Source organism: Loxodonta africana, unplaced genomic scaffold (assembly GCF_030014295.1).
Source record: "Loxodonta africana isolate mLoxAfr1 unplaced genomic scaffold, mLoxAfr1.hap2 scaffold_29, whole genome shotgun sequence".
NCBI classification, from domain to species: Eukaryota; Metazoa; Chordata; class Mammalia; order Proboscidea; family Elephantidae; genus Loxodonta; species Loxodonta africana.
In genome coordinates, this window is record NW_026975011.1 from 3,394,255 (window position 1) to 3,409,195 (window position 14,941).

General features: G+C 36.8%; 1 pseudogene; it reads left to right on the forward strand.

The window, feature by feature from the left end:
* The first annotated feature begins 5,911 nt into the window (after window positions 1-5,911).
* LOC111749349 (olfactory receptor 5D18-like) lies at window positions 5,912-9,175 on the forward strand (annotated as a pseudogene).
* Window positions 9,176-14,941: the final 5,766 nt, after the last annotated feature.

Consider the following 14,941-nt stretch of genomic DNA (forward strand, 5'->3'; position numbering starts at 1 on the left):
AATTTTTTATCGTGAGTGGGTGCTGGACTTTGACAAATAACTTTTTGGCATCAATTGATCAGATCATGTGGTTCTTGTCTTTTGTTTCATTCATATGATGGATTACATTGATTGTTTTTATAATGTTGAACCATCCCTACATACCTAGTATGAATCAACCTTGGGCATGGTGAATTATTTTTTTCATATGTTGTTGAATTTTGTTGGTTAGAATTTGTTGAGGATTTTTGCATCTAAGTTCATGAGGGATAAGTCTGTAATTTTCTTTGGGTGTGTGTGTGTGTGTGTTGGTCTGTTTACCTGGTTCTGGTATCAGAGAAATACTGGATTCATAGAATGAATTTGGGAGTATTCCATCCTTTTTTATGCTCTGAAATATTTTCATGGTAGTGGTGCTAACTCTTCTCTGAAAGTTCGATTGCATTCTCCAGTGAAGCCGTCATGGCCGGGGCTTTTGTTGTTGTTGGGATTTTTTTAATTACCTTTTCAATTTCTTCTTTTGTTATAGGTTTATTTAGTTGTTCTATCTCTGTTTGCATTAGTTTAGGTAGGGATTGTGTTTCTAGAAAAAAGTCCATTTCTTCTGGGTTTTGAAATTTGTAAGCATACAATTTTTCATAGAAATCTGATATGATTCTTTTAATTTCAGTTGGATCTATTGTGATATCACCCATCTCATTTCTTTTTTGGGTTATTTGCTTCCTCTCCTTTTTTTCTTTTGTCATTCTGGCCCATGGTTAATTGAATTGGTTAATCTTTTCAAAGAAACATCTTTTGGTCTTGTAAAATCTTTCAATTTTTTTCTGTTCTCTATTTCATTTAATTCTGCTCTAATTTTTATTATTTGCTTTTTTCTACTAACTGAGGGTTCCTTTTATTATTCCATTTCTATTTGTTGAAGTTTTATGCATAATTCTTTGATTTGGGCTCTTTCTTTTTTCTTCTTTTTTTTAATGTGTTCATTTATTGCTATAAATTGACTGCTGAAGTCTGCTTTAGTTGTGTACCAAAGGTTCTGATCAGAAATGTTTTAATGATTGCTGGATCATAGGATTCTTTTGTTTCTAGATTTTGGAGAAAGCACCATACCATTTTCCATAGTGGTTGTACCGTTTAAAGATACACCAACACTGCTAAGGATTCCAATCTCCCCACATTCTTGTTAACATTTATTGTTATCTGTAGTTTTTTAATCAGTGGAATTTGAGCCTGGGTAAGAAGATATTTCATTGTAGTTTTGATATGCACCTCTCTAATGGAAACCCTCGTGGCACAGTGGTTAAGTGCTATGGTTGCTAAGCAAAAGGTCAGCAGTTCAAATCTACCAGGCGCTCCTTGGAAACTCTATGAGGCAGTTCCACTCGGTTCTATAGGGTCGCTATGAGTCAGAATTGACTCGACGACAGTGAGTAAAGGTAAGGTAATAGCTAATAAACTTGAAAACCTTTCTTACGTTTATTGGCTGCTTGGATATCCTCTATGCTGAACGTTCTGTTCATGTGTTTGCCCATTTTGTGATTGGGTTGTTTGTATTTTTGTTGGTGAGTTGTTGCAATTTTTATAGGTCTTAGATATTAGACCCTTATCAGATAAAACAGTTTCAGAGATGTTTTCTCAGTCAGTAGGTTTTCTGTTTACTCTTTTAATAAAGCTTTCTGCTGAGCATAAACTTTTAATATTTATGATGTCACATTTATCTATCCAACATAAATGGTGGATATACACATGGACCTTGTCATATGGAATATGCAGTAATCAAATTGACTACATCTGTGGAAAGAGTCTATAGAAAAGCTCAATATCATCAGTCAAAACAAGGCCAGGTACTGACTGTGGAACAGACCATCAATTTCTCATGGGCAAGTTCAAGTTGAAACTGAAGAAAATTAGAACAAGACCAGAGGGCCAAAATACAACCTTGAGTATATCCTACCTGAATTTAGAGACCATCTTAAGAATAAGTTTGACACATTGAGCATTAACGACCAAAGGCCAGATCAGTTGTGGAATGACATCAAGGACATCATACATGAAGAAAGAGCTCATTAAAAAGACAGGAAAGAAAGAAAAGATCAAAATGAATGTTAGAAGAGACCATGAAATTTGCTCTTGAAAATCAAACAGCTAAACCAAAAAGCAGAAATAATGAAGTAAAAGAACAGAACAGAAGATTTGAAAGGGCAGTGTGAGAAGACAAAATATTATAATGACTTGTGCAAAGAGCTGAAAATAGAAAAACAAAGGGGAAGAACGTGTTTGGCATGTCTCAAGCTGAAAGAACTGAAGACAAAATTCAACCTTCAGGAGCAATAGTGAAGATTCTAAGGGGAAGTATTAAACAACGCATGAAGCATCAAAAGAAGATGGAAGGAATATACAGAGGCATTATACCAAAAAGAATTTGTTAATATTCAACCATTCCAAGAGACAGCTTATGAAAAGAAACCCATGGTACTGAAGGAAGAAGTCCAAGCTACACTGAAGGCATTGGCAAAAAACAAGGCTCCAGGAATCTATGAAATATCAATTAAAATATTTCAACAAACGAATGCAGTTCTCGAAGTGAACACTCCTCTATGCCAAGGAATTTGGAAGACAGCTATCTGGCCAACAGACTGAAAGAGATCCAAATTTATGCCTTTTCCCAAGAAAGGTGATCCAACTGAATGTAGAAATTATATAACAATATCATTAATAGCAGATGCAAGCAAAATTTTGCTGAAGATCATTCAAAAGCAAGTGCAGAAATATATCCACAGTGAACCGCCAGAAAATCAGGCTGGATTCAGAAGAGGATGTGGACCCAGGGATATCATTGCTGATCTCAGATGGATCCTGGCTGAAAGCAGAGAATACCAGAAAGATGTTCACCTGTGTTTTACTGACTCTGCAAAGGCATTCAACTATGTGGATCATAACAATGTATGGATAAAATTGCTTGTGAAGAATGGGAATTCCAGAATACTTAATTGTGCTCATGAAGAACCTGTACATAGATGAAGAGGCAGTTCAGACAGAACAAGGGGATACTGTTTGGTTTAAAGTCAGAAAAGTTGTGCATCAGAGTTGTACCCTTTCACCACACCTATTCGCTTTGTGTGCTAAACAAATAATCTGAGAAGCTGGACTATATGAAGAAGAACGGGGTATCAGGATTGGACGAAGACTCATTAAAAACCAGTGTTATGCAGATGACACAACTTTGATTGCTGAAAGTGAAGAGGACTTGAAGCACTTACTGATGAGTATCAAAGACCACAGCCTTCAATGTGGATGCACCTTAACATAAAGAAAACAAAAATCCTCACAACTGGACCAATAAACAGCATCACGATAAAAGAGGAACAGAATGAAGTTGTCAAGGATTTCAGGTTACTTGAATCCACAATCAACACCCACGGAAACAGTAGTCAAGAAATCAAATGACGCATTGCATTGGGTAATCTGCTGCAAAAGACATCTTTAAAGTGTTAAAAACCAAAGATGTCACTTTAAAGACTAAGGTGCCCCTGACCTAAGCCATGGTATTTCAATCGCCTCATATGCATTTGAAAGCTGGGCAATAAATAAGAAAGGCAGGGAAGTACTGACATCTTTGAATTACAATGTTAATGAAGAATATTGACTAGACCATGGACTGCCAAAAGAATGAACAAATCTGTCTTGGAGGAAGTACAGCCAGAATGCTTCTTGAAAGCAAAGATTGTGAGACTTTGTCTAACATACTTTGGACATATTATCAGAAGGGATCAGCCCCTGAAAAAGGACATTATGCTTGGCAAAGCAGAGGGTCAGAAAAAAAAGAAGACCCCTCAACAAGATGGGTTGACACAGTGGCTGCAACAATGGGCTCAAACGTCATAATGCTCATGAGGATGATGCAGGACCGAGCAGTGTTTCGTTTCATCATACAGAGGGTCGCTTTGACTAAATGGCACATAACAACAACCACTGTATAGATGATGACACAGTTTTGAACCTGTGTGATTGTGATTCACACAAGTTTTTATAACCAGAAATGACTGGTTTAACACAGGAACATAGCTCTTTGGACTCCAATGCTAGTGGACATTTGATTATTATTTCACTTTGTCAGTCAAAGAGTTCATGAAAATTAATTTACCCTTCAGAAAGGACATTCGCAGGGGCCACTTCAATATTCCTAGATAATGCCTGGATGTTATTTACTTAGAAGTTTTGTTACTGGTAGTATCAGGTCTGGAAATATTTCTAAGATTTGTTTAGACTAATTTACATTTATTAGGGCAAGGATGAAAGTAATACAAAATTCATGTGGGAATTTTGAGGAATTACACTTTAAATTTTCTGTTCTAATATTCATATGAATAAATAAAAACTCACGGTTATTCAGGACAAAAAAAGACTGAAAAAAACAAACTAGAGTAGGAAGCTTAATCCTAAAAAGTTGAAAATAAATTATAAAGTGTCTATTATTAAAAAAGTGTTATATTTTGACAAAGAGAAGTTCAAGAGCCATATAGGGGATCTTTCCTTAGCCATTTGAGGAAAAATGGAATTGGATCACTTTCTTACTCCACACATCAAAGTAGGTGATGAAGATAAAGTTTCAAATTTACTTTACATGAATATACAGAAACTTAATATCAAAAACAAGAGAGAAAAAATTAACATGACAAAAGAAAAAATGAGAAATCACCGCTTCTATAAGAGTTGAGTAGAAAAAGAATATTAGTCCTATAGAAAAATGGACATAAGATATGATTAAAGAGTCCACATTAAAGAAATACAAATAGCTCTAAAATATACCAAGAGTTGTTCAGTTGGACTCATAATAATAGAAGCACAAATGAAAACTGCACTTAAGACATTGTTTCTCACCTGTTAGAACAGCACACAGCGTTCAGTCAATTCATATTTAATAATGTGTCTCCTATTGATATAGGGTCACTATAAGTCAGAATCAACTCGATGGCAGTGGGTTTGGTTTTTTTTTTTTTTTTTTGGCATTGATACATATACCTGATAATTATGGGAGAGTATGGCAATGTCCAGGAGACTCGGGAAGATGACTTTGAAATATAAATGTTTCTTATAAAATTTCCCTGATACCGTAATTTTCCTCCAGGCTTTGCAGTACAGCGGATAAAAGTACTTAATTTTAATTGCTTAGTTATTGTCCTCTTGAGAATGGGGCAACATATAGTCTCTAGGGTTCACGACCCAAGGTTGTGACTACAGATGTTTAACATTGCATATACTTCACTCCCATCCAAGTTTCCCAGATGCAGGAGAAGCCTTCTCTTTGCCGTTAGCAGGTTTGTTTTAAAATTTGAAAGACATAATGATATTAACTTCAATATAGGGTATCTAGAAAACAACTAAGGGGGAAAATGCAAACTTTAGATGCAGACAGTTCATGAGGAATATAGAGTCAGGGCAAAGGGTGCATATCTGATCATGCAAGGAACAGGATGTGCACCCTTTATGCATAGAGCCAAGCATAGAGGACTTGACTCTTCAATAATAGTGCCCTGGATGAGGACCTGGGGTTGGGGAATAGATGTGCCCCGACAGTTTTGGGAATGTGTATTTTCTTCTGTAAATTTTTTGGAGCAGTTGTCAAGGTAGAATCAACAAGTATTTAAGCAGAACGGAATAATCATTGATTAGGCAGAATCTTTACTAAAAGGATCTCTCTCTCTCTCTCTATCATCCATCCATCCATCCATCCATCCATCCATCCATCCATCCATCCATCCATCCATCCATCCATCCATCTATCTATCATCTATCTATCTATCATCATCATCATCTACAATCTCTCTTTCTCTCTCTATCGTCTATCTATCATCAATCTATCTAACTTTCAAGCCTTAATTAGGATTACAAAGTACCATGTAATCTCTAGAGCCCTTGTGGCATAGTGGCTAAGAGCTTGGCTGTTAATTAAAAGGCTGACAGTTTGAATCCACCAGCCACTCCTTGGAAAACCTGTAGGGCAGTTCACCTCTATCCTATAGGGTCATTATGAGTTGGAATCGACTGAATGGCAACGGGTTTTTATGTAATCTCGAAACCTCATATTTCATATATTTGAAAATACTAAAAATTAGACTTGAGAACTTAAAGTTCAAATCAATGGCTTTATTGGTTTTCCTTAAGAAAAACTTTTTAAAAAGTTATCATGTTTTAAAATTTTGGAAGTTTAGCATTTCTCAATTAATAAACACATAGATTCTGAAAGAAATATCTTTTCCAGTCTCAGGGAAGGATAGTTAACTAAGCATCCTACATCCTAACTATGTTTAATTTTTTTTTTTTTTTAATTTCCAGGATTGATTCAGATTTTAACAAACAGAAGCCATGTCATTTTCAGAGAGAAATAAAAGTGGGGCCATGTTCACTCTTTTGGGCTTCTCAGATTGCCCAGAACTGCAGGTTCCCCTCTTCGTGGTATTTCTGGCCATCTACAGTCTCACTGTTGTAGGGAATCTTGGGATGATTGTAATCATCAAAATTAACCCCAAACTGCACACCCCCATGTACTTTTTCCTCAGCCACCTCTCATTTGTGGATTTCTGCTATTCCTCTATCATTGCTCCCAAGATGCTGGTGAACCTAGTTGTAGAAGACAGAACCATTTCGTTTTTAGAATGTGTAGTACAATACTTTCTCTTTTGTACCTTTGTGGTGACTGAATCCCTTCTATTAGCTCTAATGGCCTATGACCGCTTTGTGGCCATTTGCAACCCTCTGCTCTACACAGATGCCATGTCCCAGAGACTCTGTGCTATGCTGGTGGTGGGATCATATGCATGGGGAGTAGGGTGTTCCTTGATACTCACATGCTCTGCTTTGAAATGATCTTTTCATGGTGCCAACACAATCAATCACTTCTTCTGTGAGTTCTCCTCACTTCTTTCCCTTTCTTGCTCTAATACTTACCTCAGTGAGTTGTTGCTTTTTATCTTTGCTACTTTTAATGTGGTGAGTACATTACTCATCATTCTCACATCTTATGTGTCCATTGTTGTCACCATCTTGAAAATGAGTTCAGCCAGTGGTCGTCATAAGGCATTCTCTACCTGTGCCTCTCATCTGACTGCCATCACTATCTTCCATGGCACCATCCTGTTCCTCTACTGTGTACCCAACTCCAAAAACTCCAGGCACACCATCAAAATAGCCTCTGTGTTTTACACAGTGGTGGTCCCCATGTTAAATCCCTTGATCTACAGTCTGAGGAATAAGGATGTCAAGAATACAGTCAGCAAGATAATGGATGCTAAAGTCTTCTCTCATTAAACATATTATTTTAGTAGAATTTGTCGCCAATTTATAAACAAAGTACTTCCAAAAAGATTATTTTAAAAGATACCTTTAAAATTAATCTTTAATACTGTACAATGGTAAGGATATGGAATTTTGGTTCAAAGAGACTAATCTTGGCTTTGTCTCCTCATTGCAGGAAAAAAAATCACCACCTCTAATTTTAATTTTTAAATCTATGCAACTGTGATAACAGGAACTGGGTCATAATCTGATAATGAAGACCTAAAGATAATATAGATACCATGAAAGGCACCTTGCAAAATCCGAATAAACATTAATTCCATCCCTCTTTCTTATAAGGTCCTTGGAGTATAGTAGGTTCTAAGCAAACGCACATTTTTTGATGACATATCTACAAATGGCAATAAAGATAAGACATAGGCTTTGCCTTCAAAACAAGGGATGCGTAATTTGGTGGTAACGCTGGAGCAATAAAGAAAGGGGCTATTGTAAACGTCAGACTATAAGAAATATCTTAAAAGGCTTGAGGCAAGGAACAGTTCAAATCCATTTAGGGAGATTAGAAATATGTCTTCAGAAATGAGGTATTGTTTTAAGTTGGCATGGAGTGTGGATAGAATTTTAAGAGACACATTTCAGTGAAGAAGGCATTTTTTTCAGGAGAGACTAGAATAGACAAACTCAAGGAAATGAGAATGTAACATCAAGTCAACCAATTTGTTATTGACTGAATACTGTATAATGTGTGTGATTGCATCTGTGTGTGTGTGTTTATGTGTGTGTGTGTGTGTTTGTGGTATCTTATATTCAGGTTAAATTGACATGACTGAAAAGCTAAATAAATATTTTCTATAACCTGAACATGTTTTAGAAAGAGTACCAGTGTAATAGAATGATTAGTTCGATAGGCTTTACCAAAGGCTTAGAAATAGATGTCAGAAAACCAGTATATGCAAAAAATTGGGACATTGAGTGGCTGCTCTATCTGTGTTTTATGCTATTATTTTGCATACTCAGCCATCAAAAATGTTATATATGATTTGTTTATAGTTTTTGGAACATGGGCATAATTACTGAATCCTTTTTTCAACAGAGCTCTCAATTTGACAAATCCTTGAATGCAGCTTTTACCTTTGTGAGTTATTTTGTCTAGCAGAGGTGGCAAAAATGACATTGAAGCAAGTTCCAAAACTTTAAGAGATTTCAGGATTTTGTGCACACTCTTGGAAACCTGGGAAGCTGCCATATGAACAAACAGACTAGAATATTGGCTAATGAGAGAAAAATAACCCAGCTGCCCGCTCATTCCATTGTACTATGTGGCCTTTAGCCCACCACTAGATTTGAGAATGTGACCCTCTTATGTCAGCTGACCTGCTAGTTGATCTCATATAAGTAAGCTCAGCCCAGATCAGCCAAGCACAGACCAGATCAGCACAACTGCCCACCTGACCCATATAATAGTGAGCAGTAGTAATGATTGTTAGTTTAATAAAAACATTTTTGGATGTTTTCTTTGTGTAGTCAGTAGAGTCACTCACTTTCTCAGGTTCTGGCAAGGTTACCATAAACATATTCCCAAGGCTTATTATATGGCAATTTAGGCTATTGGTTATTCTTCCATTCAGAGGCTCCTTGTTTAAAACAATCCAATTAAAAACTTCAGAAATATTAATATATTATAATTTCATTGACAATTGCTAATATAATATTTTATATAAAATGGAATTATCCTGTATGCTTTGAATTCATTCTCATCAACGGCTTGGAGATTCACACTGAGATTATTCAATTCATGGATTGTGATCATGACATGAATCCCTTCCAATATTTTTTAAAAATTTAAATCACTCTTAAAGCACACTTCCCATTTCTTTAAGATAAATACATAAACAAAATAACTTTCTTGTGAGTGTTTTGCCTACAAAACCAAAAAAAAAAAAAAAACCCACTGCCGTCCAGTAGATATAAGGAATCATTGCCAGTTATTTTTTTTCCTCATTGTTTTACAATTTTGCTATCATTTGACTCTTTCTCAGGAGACATGCATTCAGTAACAATAGTTTGGGGTTGAACTTTGAAAAAATAATCTAGTAAACAAATACTGTCATTACTACTGTTTATCAGAATTCACCATGTCATCATATAGGTTAAAACATGTGTCTAATACCAATCTTTCCATGTAAAGAAATATGCATAAACAAGGACAAAGCCATTTTCTTCCTAGGATGCATTGTGCAGTTCTATTTGTTTTGTAATTATGCAAACACTGAGGTCATCCTGCTGGCCGTGATGGCCTACAACTGCTTTGAGACCACCTGCAACACACTGCTTTACATGGTCATCATGTCCCAGAAACTCTGTGAGGACCTGGTGCCTGGCTGATACCTCTGAAGAGCCGTGTGTTCTCTGATTTGCATGTGTATAGCTCTTGAGATCCTGTCCCAGTTCCCAGACATGATTATACACTACTTTTGCAATCAATCCCTTTTCTTATATCTTGCTAGATCTGATGTCTCTATGAATGAACTTCTGTTGTACATTGTCAATTCCGACTCATATTGACCCGATAGGACAGAGTAGAACTACCCCCATAGAGTTTCCATGGAGGACCCATAGAGAGATAGTATTCAACCTTTCAGTTAGCCTTTAACCACTACGCTACCAGGGTTTCCATCGTACATTGTGGCCACCGTCAATGAGATCGTCACTATCATTGCCATCCTTACTTCCTACTTGTTTATTCTCATCACCATCTCGAGAATGTGCTCTGCAAAGGGAAGACATAAACCTTTTTCCGCCTGTGCCTCCCACCTCACAGCCATTGTTGTCTTCCATGGAACAATACTTTCATTCATTTCAGGTCCAACCCTGGCAGCAGTCTGGACACTGACAAGGAGGCCACGGTGTACCATACTGTAGTGACAGCCACACTGAACCCCCTGACTATACCTTAGAAACAAGTATATGAAAAAAGCTGTCAAGAAAATGGTGGAATTCAACTTACATTCTGAGGAAACGTTTTCTTCACTGGACTTAAGAGTTTCAAAATGGACCTTTAAAGAGGCGTTTGAGTTTGGATGGAAATGGATGAAATGGAAAAGGGAGGAGGATCTAGGGTACTATGCATACTTCTTTGTTGTCTATTCACCTTATAGCTTATCTTGAAATTTGCAGTGTCATACAGAGCCTTATTTAAACACATCTGCTGTTTCTCCCCTTTCCCTAATTGCTAAGTGATTTGATTGGGTTTGTGGGATTGTAGTAAACCTTAATTTTTTTGTTTTGTTTTGTTTTGTGATTTTCTAACAAAATGCACATAAAGACACTTAACTTTTCAACACCATTAATACTTCCAATAATTTTTAAGGAATTTACTTCTTTTTTCATCTAGGACATGATACACATTCGTCTAATAGAAGTATACACTTTTTTTTTTTTTTTTTGGAAATAGTTCAAATGAATGAAAATATCTCCAACATATCCCATAATGCACCATGGTAAAAAAAAGGGACCCCAAATTCCCTGCCTTGATCATTCTATACTCCAGGAGCTATGTGATTCACTGTGAGAGGCAAAATTGTAGATTAGGCAGCCTAGTCACTGAAGGAAAAGATACAGTTAGACATCTGGGCAACATTCTAGAATTGTATCTATTATTATTATTGGTTTATTGAATTTTTGGTGAAAATTTACATAGCAACTTAGGTTTCTGTTTTCAATTTTCTCACAAATTGTTCAGTGACATTAGGTACATTCATCACAAAGTGTTGACATTACCCTTAATTGTGTTCTGATTATTCCATTTTCTAGTACTCCAGTTTCCCTTCCCCCTTGTCTTCTTGTGTTTGCTTTTGAATAACTGTTGAAGTTTTGATCTCATACTAATGGTTTTTCAGTAGATCATTAATCTTACGGGCAATATCCTTTATTTTGTGTGACGCTCTGCTATTTAGCTAAAAGTTGATCTCAGGGGACAGATTCTGTTCTAGGTTTAAAGAGTGTCTCAGGGCAACAGTCTCAGAGAATCCTCTGTTTTCTACTGTTCCAGGTTGTCCGATTTTTTTTTTTTTATCTTAATAGAAATTTGTGTTTGGCTCCACATTTACCATCTATTGTGATCCCGATTAGAATGGTCAATGGTGGTAGCTGGCACTATTTAGTTCTTCTGGTCTCAGGGTGGATGAGGTTGTGGCTCATGTAGATTTGTTTCTTCTCTGCTCTTTGGGTTTCATTCTGGCTGTTTTGCTCCTGGTCAATATAGAGACCTATAATTTGTGTCTTAGATGGCTAATTTCAAGATCTTATGATCCCAGACATTTTCACTTCTCTAGGATTCGGATCATTATCATTGTGAACTATGTTATGTCAATTGACTGAGTTGTCCCATGAGATTATGGTCCTAAAACTCCAAATCCAGAAAACCAATGTATGAAGCTGTCTGGTTATGTATGAGGAGTGTCTATATTTGTGTCTTCAGTAAATATATGTGCCTACACCCACATATTTCAGTTTACACACACCTGTAGATACTTCTAGCTGTTCTCGCCTATATACAAACCTGTGCATACACATATACCGATTTGCATATATCCATTGCTAGGTGCTCGGACAGTGGTTTTTACTTTGGTTGTGCTGTGCTAACTACCTCCACATTCACTGCCACTTTTCTCTTCACCAAAAATACTAGTCTCTATAAACCATAATTTTTGCACCACCTCAAAAATTTTTTTTCTTTTTTTTTTTTTCCTCTCCTTGGTAACCACCACTGGACATTGGTCTCTTTATATTTATCTATTCTTGTCATCTTAAAAAAGAGGGATCATTCAATATTTGTCCATGTTTGCTTGACTTATTTCACTTTGCTTTATGCCCTTCAGGTCCATCTGTGTTATAATAAGTTCTGTGGAATCATCATTGTTCCTTGGCAAAGAAAATCCTGCTTAGTGATGTAGAGGGTCAGCAGAAAAGAGGATAACCCTCAGGAGATGGATTGACACAGTGACTGAAATGATGGGCTCACTCATAACAACTATTGTGAGGATGGTGCAGGACTGGGCAGTGCTGTTGTCCATGAGGTTGCTATGAGTCGGAACTGACTCTATAGCACTTAAAAACAGCAAGTATTCCATTGTATGTATGTGCCACAATTTGCTTATCCACTCATCTGTTACTGCAAAGTTAGTTTTTTTTCCCATTTGTTTATGTGAATAAAACAGCAATGAACAAAAGTGTGCATAGTATGTTTGAGTCATTATTTTTAGGTATCTTAGGGCCTATACCACAGCACACGGATGCTTGCGTGCTTGCTGTGATGCTGGAAGCTATGTCATCAGTATTCAGATACCGGCATTGGTTACTCAGGCTGGACAGGTTTCAGCTGACCTTCCAACTTAAGCAGACTAGGAAGAAGGACCTGGCAGTTCACTTCTGAAAAGAATTAGCCAGTGAAACCTTATCAATAGCAGCAGAACATGGCTTAATATACCGCCAGAAGATGAGACCCTCACGTTGGAAGGCACTCAAAAGATGACTGGAGAAGAGCTGCCTCCTCAAAGTAGAGTCAACCTTAATCATGTGGATGGAGTTAAACTTTCAGGACCTTCATTTGTTGCTGTGGCGTGACTCAAAATGAAAAGAAACAGCTACAAACATCCACTAATTATCGGAACATGGAATGTACAAAGTATGAATCTAGGAAAATTGGAAATGGTCAAAAATGAAATGGAGCACATAAACATTGATATCCTAGGAGTTAGTGAGCTGAAATGGACTGGTATTGCCCATATTCAATCAGACAATCCCATTGTCTACTATGCTGGGAACTACAACTTGAAAAGGAATGGTGTTGCATTCATTGTCAAAAAGAACACATAGATCTATCCTGAAGCACAGCACTGTCAGTGATAGGATAATATCCATACACCTACAACAAAGACTAGTTAATAAGAGCATTATTCAAATTTATGAACCAACCATTAAGGCCAAAGATGAAGAAATTGAAGATTTTTACCAATTTTTTGCAGTCTGAAATTGACCAAATATGCACTCTAGATACATTTATAATACATGGAGATTGGAATGTGAAAGTTGGAAACAAAGAAGGATTTGTAGTTGGAAAATGTGGCCTTGATGATAGAAACAATGCCACAGACTGCATGATAGAATTTTTTGTGACCAATGACTTCTTTATGGCAAATACCTTTTTCTACCAACAGATGGAATACACAGGAATCAAATTGACTACATCTATGGGAAGAGAGGATGGAAAAGCTCAATATCATTGGTCAGAACAAAGCCAGGGGCCAACTGTGGAACAGACCATCAATTGCTCATATGCAAGTTGAAGTTGAAACTGATGAAAATTAACAAGTCTACAAGAGCCAAAGTTTGATCTTGAGTACATCTCACCTGAATTTAGAGACCATCTCAAGAAGAGATTTAACATATTGAATACTAATGACCAGAGACCAGTTGTGTTGTGGAATGATATCAAGGACATCATACATGAAGAAAGCAAGAGCTCATTAAACAGAAAAAAATAATTAAATAAATAAGATCAAAGTTAATGTGAGAATACTTGTATCAGGTGGACACTTGAGACTGTGTTGGCATCTCCTGTCTGGAGGGGAGATAGGAGGGTAGAGAGGGTTAGAAACTGGAAAAATTGTCACGAAAGGAGAGACTGGAAGGGCTGACACATTAGGGGGAGAATAAGTGGGAGTATGGAGTAAGGCGTATATAAGCTTATATGTGACAGACTGACTTGATTTGTAAACGTTCACTTAAAGCTCAATAAAAATTATTAAAAAAAAGTTGCTGTGAGAAGAAACTCTGTAAGTTGCTCTAGAATGTTGAGTAGCTAAAGCAAAAGGAATAAATGATGAAGTAAAATAGTTGAAAAGAAGATTTCAAAGGGTGGCTTGAGAAAACAAAGTATTATAATGACATGTGTGACGACCTGTGGATGGAAAACCAAAAAGGAAGAATGTACTCTGCATTTTTCAAGCTGAAAGAACTGAAGAAAAAATTCAAGCAGCAAGCTGCAATACTGAAGGATTCTATGGGGGAAAATATTAAATGACTTAGGAAGCACCAAAAGATGATGGGAGGAATACACAGAGTCACTATACCAAAACAATTGGTCGATGTTCAAACATCTCAGGAGATAGCAATGAGTAGGAACGAATGCTACTGAAGGAAGAAGTCCAAGCTACGCTGAAGGCACTGGTGAAAAACAAGGCTCAAGGAATTGTTGGAATACCAGCTGAGATGTTTCAACAAATGGATGCAGCGCTGGAAGTAGTCACTTGCCTAAGCCAAGAATTTGGAAGATGACTACCTGGCCAACTCACTGGAAGAGATCTATATTTATGCCTATTTCCAGGAAAGGTGATCCAAAAGAATGAGGAAATTTTGAACAATGTCATTAATATCACACACAAGAAAAATTTTGCTGAAGATTGTTCAAAAGTTGCTACAACAATATATTGACGGGGAACTGCCAGAAATTCAAGGTGGACTCAGAAGATGACAGGGAACCAGGGATATCATTACTGAGGTCAGATCAATCCTGGCTGAAAATGGAATACCAGAACAATGTTTACCTGTGTTTTACTGACTATGCAAAGGCCTTTGACTCTGTGGATCATAACCAATTATGAAC